This window comes from Tenrec ecaudatus, chromosome 5, assembly GCF_050624435.1.
Source record: "Tenrec ecaudatus isolate mTenEca1 chromosome 5, mTenEca1.hap1, whole genome shotgun sequence".
Taxonomy (NCBI): domain Eukaryota; kingdom Metazoa; phylum Chordata; class Mammalia; order Afrosoricida; family Tenrecidae; genus Tenrec; species Tenrec ecaudatus.
In genome coordinates this window covers 66,332,575-66,347,331 of record NC_134534.1, presented here as the reverse complement: position 1 = coordinate 66,347,331, position 14,757 = coordinate 66,332,575, and the positions used below count along the sequence as shown (strand labels likewise).

At 45.8% G+C, this 14,757-nt stretch overlaps 1 protein-coding gene across 2 annotated transcripts in view; it reads left to right on the top strand.

Annotated features, from left to right (window-relative positions):
• Window positions 1-554: 554 nt before the first annotated feature.
• Window positions 555-14,757, top strand: part of KCNB2 (potassium voltage-gated channel subfamily B member 2) — a 495,578-nt gene continuing 481,375 nt past the window's right edge. The window contains exon 1 of one of the 2 annotated variants that reach the window (XM_075549582.1): window positions 555-704. The gene's annotated coding sequence lies outside the window, so the exon portion shown is untranslated. Of the gene's footprint in view, window positions 705-913; window positions 1,620-14,757 lie in introns of those variants that run through there. The other variant, XM_075549581.1, reaches the window with a different exon arrangement.

The following is a 14,757-nucleotide window of genomic DNA, read 5'->3' as shown; positions in this document are numbered from 1 at the left end:
GGGTCCTGTGTCAGGCCACATTGTTTTCCTGAAGTCTGCTCCTGTACAGATGCCTGCTGTCTGGATTGGATGCCTGTTGAAAAGCACATGGGCCAGGGGCTTTTGAAGGGCTGTACTTCTCCACGTTTAGCCAGTCCTAACTGCACCCAGAGGGTGGAGAAGGGTCTGGGTGGCCCTCCAGCAGCCTTGCCTAGGAGCTTGTCAGTCCTGCAGATGGCAGGGGCGCAAGCACTGGAAGGAAAGTCCGGTAGGCAGAGCGCCCCCTTGGGACGGTAGAGTTAAGGCGGCCACCAACCCAGCTTTCCCCTGGATTCTGCGAAGTGGGGTTCTTAGGGCTGGCCTCAACCCTGAAGTGCCCAAAGCAAAGTCAGATCCCGTCTGAGCTCCCAGTCACCCCCATCCCCTGGGCTCCATTCCCTGGAGAATTCGCTGGCCCCTGCAGGCAGGAGCAGGTTCCCCATGCCCAGTTCCCAAGGGGTTGGGGTGGGGCGCGGAGCCTGGAGCACCGGGTCAGTGTTGGGTAAGGAGAGGGCTAGGGGCAGGTCTCCAGAACGGAAACCTACAGACTGGGGGAATCCCGAGGAGCCTAGGGGCTCGCATCATCTCGGCAGGGCGCCCCAGGGCTTCCCCCCTGCCTCTTCACGGTGCCTCTGGGGCACTGGACCCTCCCGCCCCTCGGGGGTCGGAGCTTTGGAGGGACTCAGGTGGGTCTGGGTCCCAGCCAGGGGCTGGAGGGGTCTGCGAGCAGCCAGAGAGGGAGGCGCCCAAGGAGGGGTTGGGCGGGGTCCGTCCTCGCGTCAGCGCCCCCGGGCTCCCTGGGAGGGGGGGTCTCCCCCGAACGAAGGCCGAGCCCCCGCGCCCCTCGCCCGCCACGCAGCCCGGCCACTCTGCCTTCCACCTCGAGAGCCCGGAGCGCCGTCCTGGGTGGAGGGTGGGGGACCTAGGCAGCGGCGGCCGCCGATCCCGCCCGGTGTTGCGCGGCGCGCGGGAGGAGGCGGAGCGGGAGGCCAGGGAAGCCACCGGCGAGAGGGCGCGCCGGGCCGGCGAGCTGCGGGTGGGGGACCCGCGCCCCGAGAGAGCGCCGCCCCGCCAGGCCTCCAGCGCCCAGCCTCAGACACACACCCCCCAGGCACCCCCCCCCCGCGCCGCCCCCGCCCGCGCCTTGGGTAGCCGGGCGAGCAACAACTCAGGGCGGGCGCTGCTTGCTCGCCCGCCCGCTCGCTCTCCGGCTCTGGATGCGCGGCGAGCTCCAGCCCGCTGGGTTGCGTCGCCTTTTGGATCCCAGCCCCGTCCGCCCCAGCGGCGGTGGCCGCAGGATGGGGGACTCCACGCGGGGCCGGGGCTGAAGATCGCGCAACATTGTTCTTTCCAAGGATGCGGGTGCTGCCTCCCTCCGCCTCTCCGCCGAGCCTTCCTCCTCCGGACCAGGGCGCGGAGTCCGGGATGTAAAGAGAGGGAGCTCCCGCCGGCCGGGGAGACCCTCCTCCCCGCGGAGGGGAGGGGGATTTCCAGCGACACATCATTGGTGAAGGGGACGGTCTCCACTGGAGGAGCCCAGGAGGGAGCAGGGAATCCCACCGCCCTTTGTGGAGCCCGCCGAGCGGATCTGTGGGAGCTGGGTAAGTGGCGGGGGGCATGGCCGCCCCAAGGAAGGAAGAGAGAAGGAAGGGGTCTTCCCTTCCTAATGGATGAGCGAGGGCAGTTGAGTTGCCAAAGGCATTGGAAACTGCCCTATGGCGCCTGGCGGACTTCCACACAAAGCTGACTTAACCCCGAGAGGCTCCTTAATGTGAGGCTCAGGCTCCGCGGGGAAGGCACTCAAGTGTTAGCCCCAGAAAAGCTTCCCAGCAGCCGGCCTGGGAAGGGATGGGGAATATTATTTCTAGGAGATGCGCTCTGGTTGCCTTCAGTTATTTGTTGGTAAATGCCACACTCACAGGCACACACTTGTGGGACCGGGCTTGGGAGTGTGGTGTGTCTGATGCACGCACCGCCCTCAGAACACCAAACAAGCACGCGTTTTGTGCTGCAAGCTGCGTGAGGTCCGTTCCACAGCCCGGTTCCTGGGAGCGAGGACAGGTCTCTCAGGAAAGCTTCATGGCTGTTTGCAACATGCACTGCTAGGGGACTGGGGAATACAAGAGCCCGAAATGGCATCAAAAGACACCGACAATTTATTTGCCTCATCATTTGCTTCCTTCCAATGCTCAATCACCTTTTTTTTTTTTTTGGAAATAGTATGCTGCAATTCATCTTCTCAAATTGTAAGCATGCATGACCATTCATAAAGAAAAAACCACTGTATGCAGTGTGCACAGAGGTCGCTTGTAGACAGCATTGATCCCAGGACGAATGTTAGAACAACAGTAATAAATATGTTAACTGGGCGGAAAGGTGCGCAGATGGGTACTAGGTAATTTCATCTAGGTTCAACACTGATTTAAATCAAGTTATGCAACAATGTCAGTATTTTTTAAAAAACGTTTTGTATTTGTTTGTTTCTCCATTACACGGCTTTCATTGATCATCTGATTCTTTAAAACCAGTCCTAAGGGAGAGTAAACATCTTATTCTTCAGAGTTTTTCAAATTTGCTCTGTGAGGTGAGGCAAGGGTCTTTTTGGTTTGTATACCAGTGAATATCAATCGAGATGCTGTATTTCCTAGGAAGAGAGACATTTCACCTAAACATTCGAAGTCTTCTCTCGGCACTGAATTACTTGGAGGAAAGCTTTCTGAAGAGGGCAGTGGTGGCATTATGTGTACAATGTGTGTGCACGTCTGTAGAGATGATGAAGTTTTGCTCTGTCTCCTTCACATTGTCAGTGTGTACATGTAGGCATGCCAATTAAAAAAGTTATTCAGAGCTTACTTTAGTGCGTGTTAAAAACTGACCCTACATCTTAGACAAGGATGTTCTTCGCTTCTTAACCCAAACATACACAGTTCGTAGTTTAGCACATTTTGCTGGTGTGCATACGTGCACTCATTGCTGTTTGAGATGGTGTTTTTAATGTGCTCATGGGTCTGCATAGGCTTTCTGGGAGTATTGAGAGTTCATATATAAACCTCCCTGAATTGAAAGCATCCTCCTTACCTAAATGAATTCACATGTCTTCAAAAAGTAAACATTAGGGGCCCCTCCCATTTGCTGTCAGGTTAAGACTGGATTTCTTGTTTGTCGGGAACAGAACTCTGTCTACTGCCTTCTTGGCCCTTTCCTTGCACCACGCAGACTTTTGCAGGGAGGAGAGCATCCCGTAGCAGTTCTCTTTGCTGTGCTCCTTCCCAAGCCTTCCCCTCTTCGTGCCCGGTCCCCCTCACCCACAACCGCTCCTGCACTGACACCACACACACACCGTTCTTTGCCACTCGGGGAGGCTTCATTCGCACAACTTTCTTTTCTCTATTTCTTCCTTTGATTTTCTAAGAGAAACCAATCCAGCATCACAGGAAAAGGGCTTCTGATTTCCCATTACTCCAAGTCTCACAGTGCAACTTTCCCGATACGCTGGTTTACTGGGAATCACCAACACAGGGTTGTGGCAAACGATGGACATCTGCGGTCCTGACTCCTTGACTTTCAAACATGTTTCCTCCTAGACTGGATGGGACCACTCTGAACTAGCAATCAAAGTGAGGCTGCTGTAGAAAAAACCAAATATACATATAACAGGACCTACTTTCAGTCACATTTCTTGGCAAAGTAAGAGCATCTGTGTCCAGGTGTTTTGTCTGCCTGTCTGTCTGTCTATCAATGGACAAGTCAGTGGAACCTCTTCGCCAGGCATTTACAATACATCCTTTCTCGGACCTATAGCTGGTGTTTTGAAATGACATTCCATACATGCTGTAAGTACTCCAAATGATGGGATTAGATTTCTAAAATCTAAGCAAACAACAAGATGTGTTTCATTCTGCCCTAATGCATTATCATTTTTTCTTGATAAATTATAAAGGAGAGATGGTTCCTAAAATTTGCTTGCTATGCATTAGAGAACGATTGTAAGGAACTTAACTAGAGCTGATAGGGTATCTTGTCGACATTTTAAGGCATATATATATATATATATATATATATATATATATATATATATATATGGTGAGAATGTTCTATTTAGTGCAGAATGTAACATCACTTAATAGTGAGACTTGCTTTTCTTTGAGTGCAATTTGCAGACAATGCTGATGTCTGCTAAGCACCGAAGACTGGAAAGGAGTATACAGTACATGTGTATTATGTGGGATCTTTTAAAAATTCAGAGTATTCCTTTAAGGTGAAAGTTTATGGCCATGTTACTCCCAAAGTGATAAACAAAACTGCAGTGCAGTCTTAAAATTTCAATCATCTGCTACACGTGTCTGCAAACTCCAGACCTAGACAGCCCGTTCTTATCCATTGCTCATTTCCTCTGTGTGCGACTTAAAGTTCCACTAGCCCTTTAATGCTGGCACAGGTCGCCAGGCACAAGGTTGAGTGCATGAAGCTAGGGGCCGCTGGCTTTGTGTAAGGCACCCCCCTGTGTATTATTTTTTTGCTCCTGTGGATTGGATTGTGCTTATCTCTCCTAGCTGATTTAGGATCATGAGCACTGGTGGTGTTGTGGTTGTTTATACATTGGCCGGCAATCCTCAACATCTGCAGTTCAAACCACTAGCAGCTCCTGGTGATGTACTGCCTGAAACAGTTACAGCTTTGGAAAGTCACACAGGGGTCGCTGTGAGTCCGTGCTGTTTTGAAGGCAGCAAATTGTTGTTGTTGATCTGCTCACTAATGCACTCATTAAATCACGTGCTCTTTATTAAATATGTAGCAGGAGGAGGGAGCCCTGGTGGAGTCATAGGTTGAGCATTGGGCGCTTCACTTCAAGGTTAGTCGTCTGCGGCTCTGCAGGAGTAAGATGTGGCTTTGTTCTCCAGTAAGGATTTACAGTCTCAGAAATGGAGGGGGTCAGTTCTAGTCTGCCCTATCGGGAGGGTCTCTTATGTGTCAGAAATGATGCCATAGCAGTTAAGTTCTGCCCCCCACCCCGGGGTCTGGTATAAGAAGAAGAAGGTAGTTCTTACCCTCAAGAAATTTTGGTATAGAGTCTAAAGCATGAATAATGCATCAAAGAATTATGTTTATAATTTTAAATTAGGGTTCTCTGGCATTGCAGAAATACATTTAATCACTTTTTACTTAATAAATGAATCAAGGCATACATTTCTGGAGAGAACCGGTTATAGGGCCTCACTGTCTGTGCCTTTGGGAAATGTTGGGTAACAGTGATCATAAACCTACACTTGAACTGTGCACTTTTTAAGCATTTAACCAATATGAACGCTTTTGATTCTTACAACTGCCCTATTCGGTAAATATCATGACTACCTGTGTTGCATATATATGACAACCCAAGTACAGGGACTTTTTCTCACTTCTCTGTGTCGCTTGCATAGTACACACTACAGTTCAGCAGGAACCCAGCTTTGGGGGCTCCAGTGAGCTAGTGTGGTGTTTGTCTGACCTCACCACCGTCGCATGTGATACGAGGAAGTGTTCAGATGTTTATCTCGGCCAACATGGGAAAGAATGTCACTTGTCCTTCTATCTTCCTGCTAAAGGATGACGTACTTATTACTCCATGGCTGATGCCGGAAAAAGGCCAAATGTAGGAGCTGTTGTGTTTCTATCCCGGGAGTTTGAAATGAAAAAGTAGCTCACTGTTGTCGTTGTTGTGGTTGGACGGGGCCCTGGAGTTGGTTGACTCACAGCAGCCTTGTGGACAACCGAAGGATCACTGCCTGGTCCTGCGCCATCCCCACAAGTCCCCTGAGCTTGGAGCCCGTTGTTGCAGCCACTGCTCAGAGAGACTTGATTGTTAAGAGGTGGGAACAATTTTGTCAGAGTGCTGAGACATTAATAATTAAGTCCCCATGTGAGCACCAAGATATGTCTGACTGAAGCTGATGAACCATCTGGTAAATTTGAGGGTTATGAGAGAATGACTGGTTTTGCAAGATAATCCCCCCCCTCCTTTGCCCCATTTCCCCTATTAGATACACTCTCATTCTTATCATGAAAATTGCAAATGTACACACATGACAGGTTTGCTATCCAATACATTCCTTAGAACAAATTTGTTCATTAAGTGACAGAACTATAATGAAAGAATGAATCAAATCATAAAGTATTGAGATTTTCACCCAAAAAGTTAGTGTGATATTTGAAGCAAAGTTTCTTTCTAAATAGTCATTGCTTCTGTTTACTTGCAAAATACCATCTGGACTAAGTTTGAAAAATAAAATGATCACATATTATCTAAAAGATGACATGCAGTCAAATATTTGTATTCACTTTCATTGTTGATTCCATTTTAATTTTTCACACAGAGGTTAAGTCTCAGGCTCAGTCACATTGCACAGATAATTTAAGACTGAATTTTATCTTAAAAATTCACTTTAAAGTTTGTTCATTAGAAGTTTTAACACATTTCATCCATATAAACAGTCCTATCAGTGATGATTAGATCCCCAGACCAATCCACAGGACCTCCTCTGTGTTAGGCCAGGTTGTCTAGAGAAACAAATCCAGGGATTCGCATATACATATATATGTATATATATATATGAAAGAGTTTTATATCAAGAAGTACTTATAGGTCGAGAAGGTATGCCAGCCCAGGCCCACTCAAATCCCTAAGTCCAATGCTAGTCCATAAGTCCCTTTTTAGATTCCCATCACCACATTCTCTGTCTGGAGACACAGAATGGTGAACCAGAGGGGCAGGGTGGAAGAATGCAGGGTACTAACTGCTCTCAAAGGTGGGTTCCCCTGTGGGCTCACCTCTTGAAGCAGGGAGAGGTCCAGTGAAGTCCAAGTGAAGAGGAAGGTCAAATGGCAGAGAAAGAGCCGTTCCCGGCGTCCTTCACTCTTCTACAAAAGCCTTCTGCCATTAAGAAAGTGTCTTGATTGACAGGCTGTGACTTGATTAGCAACTGCGACTTGACTCCTAGCCAGGAGTGTTTAGTTAACATAATCCCTAAATACCACACACTCTAATCGATATCTCTGAACCACTGTTCTGTTGATGTTGTCCGATACCGTTGAGTAAGTTTTGCTTCTTAGCGAAACAGGTGCTGAGTCATGCTCTCAATTGTCGCTGTGTGTGAATCCATTGCCAAAGCCACTGTGTCAGTCCATCGCTTTTCACTTACCCTTGAACTTGCCAGGGGCTGGTGTCTCCTGAGCACATGTCCAAAGCACTTGAGAGGAAGTCTTACCATCCTGGCTTCTAATTCTTCCAAGACAGATTTGTTCTCCTGCCAGTCTGAGGGACTTTCAGTTGTCTTTGCCAACAGCATCATTCAAATGCACCCATGCTTCCTCAGACTTCCTTATTGGTTGTCCAACTTTCACGTGCACGTGAGTGACTGAAAACACCATGACTTGGGTCAGGCACACCTTAGTCCTCTTTACAACTATTGGTACCAAAAATTTAACCCTTATGTACAGCAGTGTTCCTTGGCAGTAGGTTGACTTAAATTACACACACACACACACACACACACACACACACGCTCTAGCGGTGAAGCTCTGTTAGGAGTAAGAAGTGAACACAGTATTATCTAGGTCCACAGAGAAAAGTAAGCAGTTACAGTCTCGGAAACCCACAGGAGGGTACTCTGAGTCAGCATTGACTCGATGACAGTGAGTTTTGAGTGTGGGTTTTGTAGAGTGGGGCTTGAGGCATATTCCACAAAATAGAAAATTAACTCTTCAACCCAGTAATCAAAGAAAAATTGGAAGCAGTGAGTTTCTAAATGAGAGGTCAGCAGTCCAACCTCACTGCCCATCCTCAAGCCGCCGTGTGGGAATAAAGTGAGGTGATCTGCTTCCTTAGTGCTCACAGTCTTGGAAACCCCATAGAGCAGTTGTGTGCTCTGGACTTGATGACAGTAGGTTTGGTTTACCCTGGCGTGAGGCAGAAGGAAAAGAAAGCTCTGCAATGTGGTACAGGTGGACGGTCGACTACTTAATCCACAGTTCTATCCTGAGATCCAGGGACTGCCTGTCCCCTCAGGAATCGCCTCTGTTTTTGTCATTGTGAACTTATCGACTGAGCTTTTCCTCTGAGCCAAGCTCCAAGCTCGGTGTTATGGGACTTACACGAAATAAGACATGCTGTACTCACAGCCTACACGTGTAGACACTTAAATCATAACATAATATTGTACATGGTTTTGGGGGATGGGCAGCAATTCAATGTGAGATTTTATGGAACAGAACCATTCCAGGAGTGGAGAATGTGGTTGCTTTGGGTTCCTGGGTGTGCAGAGGCATGTTGCTGACCCCAGTCAGACCCATTGTCCCCATTTAAGCAATATTCTATATAGTCCATTTTACTTTCCTCAAGTTATGCTTATAGATAGCATATTTATGAAAATAACTTTTAAAAATCAATATACTTGCTTATCTGTAATAGAAAGGAGAAGTAACAATTAAGCAGCTGATGATAAAGTAGTAAGTTTTGTATTGTGTATATATGCAGACATAACTGCACTAGAACACATCATAAAATGCACATGTGCTACTTAAACATGAGTGACTTGGGATCTAGGAAAAGATAATATTCAACTGAATATTGGTGACTTTCGGAAATAAGAGCTAAATAAATATAGGCACCAGCTGTGACCGCTACAGTTGCAAACAGGCACAGGTGTCCTGTGTTGTGAACCAGTGAATGTGAGCAGCAGCATTGCCAGTGATGTGGGGTTCAAAAATGTGAAGCAAACTGGGATTAACTTCCAAATATGATAGGTATATTTCTAGGAAATTCCTAGGCACTTCCTGTGCAACAGGGTTAGGATCGCATCACAGGTAGGCTGTCTGACTTTGATGTGTGTCAGATAAGATGTGAGCGGAGCCCTAGTGGTATAGTGGTGTAGACTGCTAACTAACTGCAAGATTCGCATTGAAACCATTAGCCATTTCTAGGGGCAAAGATGGAGCTTTCTACGCCCAACAAGAGTTCAAGTCTTAAAAAAAAGAAGAGTCCCAGTCTTGAAAACAGAAGCAGGTCTACCCTGCCCTACAGGGTCGCTATGTGTTAGCATCGACTCATTGGCAGTGAGTTTGGTTTGGATGAGATGTGCACGAGTTAGGGAGAATTTCCCACACATTGCAGGGTTCTCAGCATTCCTGGGCTTACTTCACCAATTACTCAGAATTTTAGAGACCACATTCAAAAAGGACTGCATGAATCTCATTTACCCTCCCTAATTAAAGCTACAGGAGCCCTGGTGGCACAGTCAGGTCAGCCTTTGACTGCTGACCACAAGGCTGGTGGTTCAAACCCGCTAGCTGCTCCATGGGGGAAAGTGGAGATGACCTGCTCCAGCCCCTATAGGGTTATAGGAACCCTATAAAGAGTTGTGGTTGACCTGATGAAATGGGTTTGGGGTTTTGATTAAGACTGTATTCTCTCATGGAAGGAAGCAATTCAATTCTAATGTGAGGTTGCGCAATTTGGCTGGGGTGGGGGAGAAGTCTGTTTCTAGAAAGGAGGTCACTTTAGAGGCTGATTTAATAAAAATAAAATAAATACCAACCAAGCCACCCCCTCCAAGACTGCTGTGCATTCTGGAGACCCGGGGAGTAAAGCGCGGTGGGTGAACGTGCCTTGTAAAGCTGATCACATCGCTGTCGGACGTTCCTTTTCTACGTGGGTGTGTCAGACAAGATTCAGCAGATGAAATGAAATCTAGGGTGGATTTTTAAAAGATGAGTAATCATTCTTCAAATTAAAACGGAAATGGAAAGTCAGAGCATCCTAGGTAGAGGGGCGGCATTTGCAAAGTGGCGTACCATGGAAAGGGATTGGCTGGCTGTTGGGACCCAGCACTGCCAGCTGGAGGAAAGGTGATAGGAAGTGAGGTGGGAAAAGGGGTTACATGAAGGGCACTGTTTGCCATGCAAACATATTTGCATCTTATCTTGCAGGCCAGGAAGTGGGGAGTCCACTGCAGTTTTAGATGGCTCGGTCATTTAAAGCTTTCTTTGGAGACTCAGCCTCTGAGCTAGCATGAGGCAGATGAATTGTAAGGGAAAGGAAAGGTGGTTGCCTGGGAGACTGATCAAGATTCTGGAGTGAAATATGGAGATGATATGGTCAGAAACTTCCCCTAAACAGGGACAGTGAAGGAAATGCGAGTTTGGAGTCCCCACAGGCAGTATTTAACCATCCAAGTGTCCTTAAGCCTTCCAGCTCCCCACTGGAGTAATACTAGTGGAGCTCAGCTTCACACTTTCTTCTTGGAGAACCATACGCTAGTTGAGGTCATTGAGCTCTCTCCACATTTCAGAGATTGATCCAGTCGGTCTTGTTCGCTGCTGTCAAGTTGACTCCTTGACAGACCCTGGGTGACTCCATGCACATTGGGACAAGGTGTTGCCCAGTCTTGTGCCATGCCCAGGATCGGTTGTTGCTCAAACCATTTATGATCCATGTGGCTTTCATTGGCTGGTTCATCTTAGCTTATAGCAGCTCCAGTGGAACCCATTCAGCCTCATAGCAACACGCAAACCCCCACGGCCCAACGGGTGATGGCTGTCTATTAGGTGCAGTGATGAAGCCTGGAGTCGGGGTTTCTGCACAGTAGGTGAGACTTCTGCCTTGGACCAGAGCAGTGCTTCCAGTGAGTAGAATTTTGTGGTTGTTATTATTGCACATTTGAGAGTCTAATGTGAGTGTTTTGTACGGTGGTTTGGGGAATCGGACACTTTCTGTCTACCCCCAGAGCCTTGATGTTTTCTGTGTTGAACTGTCAGTATTGGAAGAAAATGAACCTATATGAGGTGATGGTCTTACATCGATTCATATTTCCTTGATGAGATAGTCACATTGCTCCAGCTATGTGTTTATTTATATATTTTGGAAGACTGGAATATATAACCTGCAGCTGAGATGTCACTTCCCGGGAACAATTTTGTTTCATGGCAGTGAAGTGCATGCTTTTCTAAACAGCTGTGTCTATCACAGTCTACTGCTCTGGACAGAACGATATCTTTTCAAACCATCTACCCCCTTGTAAGAACTCCTCGACCCAGGAGACCACCCGTGTTCTACATGGTCACCTCCAAACCCCATACTCACTGCCATCAATTCTGACTCATAGTGGCCCTCTAGGGTAGGGTAGAAGTGCCCTGTGAATTTCTAAGACTGTAACTCTATAGAAGCAGAAAGCCCATTTTTCTCCCAAGGAGTCATTGGTGGTTTTGAACTGCTGACCTTGCAGATTGAAGCCCAATGCATAACCATTGTACCACCACATTCATCTCTAAATCCAGGTACTTTGGGTGGTGCAGGAATAATGGTATAAGGACTATTTGGGGTTTGCTCTTACAAATATACTAGAAAGATTGCTCAATAGTGGCCTCATGCTTCTATTTATCATTCGAAGAATCTATCATTCTACCATTCAACGCAAATCCCCTGCATCCTACAAAATTGATCACAGAGCCTTTGGATTATATGAAAACAGACAAGTTCGTTTTTCTCCTGAGGAGCAGCTGGGGGTTTTGAACCGCCAACCTTCCTCTACCTTCTTTATTCTTACTGCCTTTTTAACCTCTCACTTGCCAACACTCCCCTGTGTGCTTTAACAAGCTCCCTTGTTTTTGCATACCAGTTTCGAGTTTGTTGTTGTTTATTTACAAAATCACCCTGATAGTGTGGTGTTGCTGCATTGGGCTGCTAATTGCAAGGTTGGCAATTCTCTGTCCTGGAGAGACAGATGGGGCTTTGTACTCCAGTAAACAATCTCATAAACACATCGGTAGTTCTATCCAGTCCTATAGGCTCACTATGAGTCAGCATCAACTCGGTGGCAATGAGAGTGAAAGATTACCAATTATTATCCAAAAAAACCACCAAACAAACTCAAAACCAGTAAACAAAAACAGGTAATTCAGATAATTAATAGCAACCTTCTATCAAAAGCAGAGGGGAGAGAGTTTGGCATGCCAAGTAATTCACTTTGAGAATCTTATCAGATGTAGTAATGTTGGTATTAATGATAGGAAGGAAATAATTAGTTAGATAACATCAGAGTTCATTTTATTTATTTATTTTTCATCCTGTGAAAGTTCCCTTGTATTTGAGGCACTTGACTTTGTTGTCCTGTTGTTCACAAATAAAAAGCTTGCCAATGAAGTAACATCGGATAGAGAATGTGGCGCTTAGCAGACAAAATTGTGGAATATAATAGTAAAGTAACAATTTCAAAAAGACGGTTCATTTTTACACCTTCCCCCCTTACCCTGTATAAGTTAGAACAGATGTGTCTAGGAGCTTTCGTGCTAAATGTCTTCAGTTCATAAAAGCACAATTATTAATCAGATTCTCATTAAATATTGATTTACTTTTGAGACAAACGTCATTTTAAATTTGGAATCCTGGCTTTTTCTAAATCTAAGGAGAGCATTTTCATTAGGCTTTATGGAAAGTGCACACAGAAAGCTTAAAGCTATTAAGAAGCAACTCCTTAAACTAGCCTTCAGGTTTGATGTAGGTCCAGTGAAATACTTTGTTGCTAGCCTCGCAAATATAGTTTATAGTCAGATATATGCTGCTAAAGTAGAACAAAAGATGCCTGTGAGGTCAGCAGTTCAAAACCACCAGCCGGCCCTGCAAGAGGAAGATAATGCTGTCTACTCCTATCAAGAGTTACAATCTCAGAAACTCACAGGGGCACTTCTTCCCACACTGCAGCGTTGCCTTGACTTGGCATAACTCGGTGGTGAGGAGTTTGGTGTTGGTTTTGGTAGTTTCTTTGAGAGCAAAGGTTGCTCTGGGCAGTATTCCCATCACTTACAATATTTTCTTTCTTTTTTTATATTTTATTAGGGGCTCATACAACTCTTATCACAATCCATACATATACATACATCAATTGTATAAAGCACATCCGTATATTCTTTGCCCTAATCATTTTCAAAGCATTTGCTCTCCATTTAAGCCCTTTGCATCAGGTCCTCTTTTTTTTCCCCTCCCTCCCGCTCCCCCCTCCCTCATGAGCCCTTGATAATTTATAAATTATTATTTTGTCATATCTTGCCCTATCTGGCGTCTCCCTTCCCCCCCTTCTCTGCCGTCCATCTCCCAGGGAGGAGGTCACATGTGGATCCTTGTAATCAGTTCCCCCTTTCCAACCCACTCATCCTCCACTCTCCCAGTATCGCCCCTCATACCCCTGGTCCAGAAGGTATCATCCACCCTGGATTCCCTGTGCCTCTAGCTCCCATATGCACCAGTCCTGCAAGGTAGAATTCGGCTATTTTCAACACTGCAAAGAACAGCAATGAAAAGCAGCTGCAGTCGGTTGACTGAGACTATGGTTACCTCATGCGGGTCAGGAGAGAACTGTGCTCCCTAGGGGTTTTCAGTGGCTGAGTTTTGATAGCCAGACGTGTCTTCCAAAGTACCTTGAGTGGACTTGAATTTAGCAACCTTTGAGTTAGCAGGTGAGCATTAACTGTTTGGGGGATGCTACACTAAACATAATCCAACATGATTTTCACTCCTAGTAACCCTGTAGAACTTCCCTTGGGGGTTTCTGAGGCTGTCAATCTTCATGGGTCCCTCATCTTTCTGCTGAGCAGCCGAGGAGTATATTGATTGTCTAAGAACACGAGGAAAGAATAACAGATATAAATCATTATTTCCTATTTAGAGTTTACAGGCTTGTTTCTTTAACTATTGTCAGAGCAGAAATTACAGGCCTATATTGTAGTCAGGAATCATTAATAATTAGGTTTTACTTACCAGTATGTATAACGATTTAACTGTGAGGCAGTCAGATTTTTTTACTTCCCTTCCCATCAGTCTAATTTTCTATTTATTTTGGGTGAACCGAGGTAGCAAGAGAACTTGGCTTCTAGACCTGATGCTGAACACACCGTGGGAGAGTCATTAAATTTTCCAATGTTATCTTCTCAGTTTAGGAAGCACCCCTTCTTAATATTTGCATTTTATGTCATTCCATTCATCTGTTTTGACCATGAATCTCAAATACTAAGACTAATTGGATAATAGCTGAAAGTCCTGTAGTAAAATGTATGTTCAATTATTTAAATGCACAGCTATGAAAACAGCTGTCTGTTCTGTTTCTATCTGTAATGTAGCACTGTACAGATTTCATACTTATGTGTTGGTAGAGGAATAGTGGAAGATGGTTCAGTGTTGGTCATACAGTTTCACTTAGGTCTTAGTTGAAGAATCTATTTCTCCCATTCACGGAAAGGCCTCTGCTTCCTATGAAGCTGGTCACAGAGCCTTTGGATTCAAGATCATCCTGCAGTGATGTCATCTTGAATAAGAAACGTAACCCACTCCAGCCTCAGTTTCTTCACGTGTAAATCAGAGCCACCCAGTCCTCAGACCATCTTGAGAATCAAACATGCTAAGTACAATAAGAACTGCATGCAAGCATGTAAGAATCTCTTAATATTGATGGGCAGTGATGATGTTAATTGTTGAGAAAATTCAGGAAACATATGAGATCATAACCATGGCTTTCCCTTCACCACACTACTAGAATATTTTTACTTTCTAGGAAATATACTAGAAACAAATAAATTATGCACACTGTAACTTAAACGGAAATAAACTCCAAGTTGTGAATCTGTATCTTTTAACAATAGTGTATTATATCGATGTGAAAGAGGGGGATTGGAATGTAGACCCAAAGCCCATCTGTAGACAATTGGACACCTCCC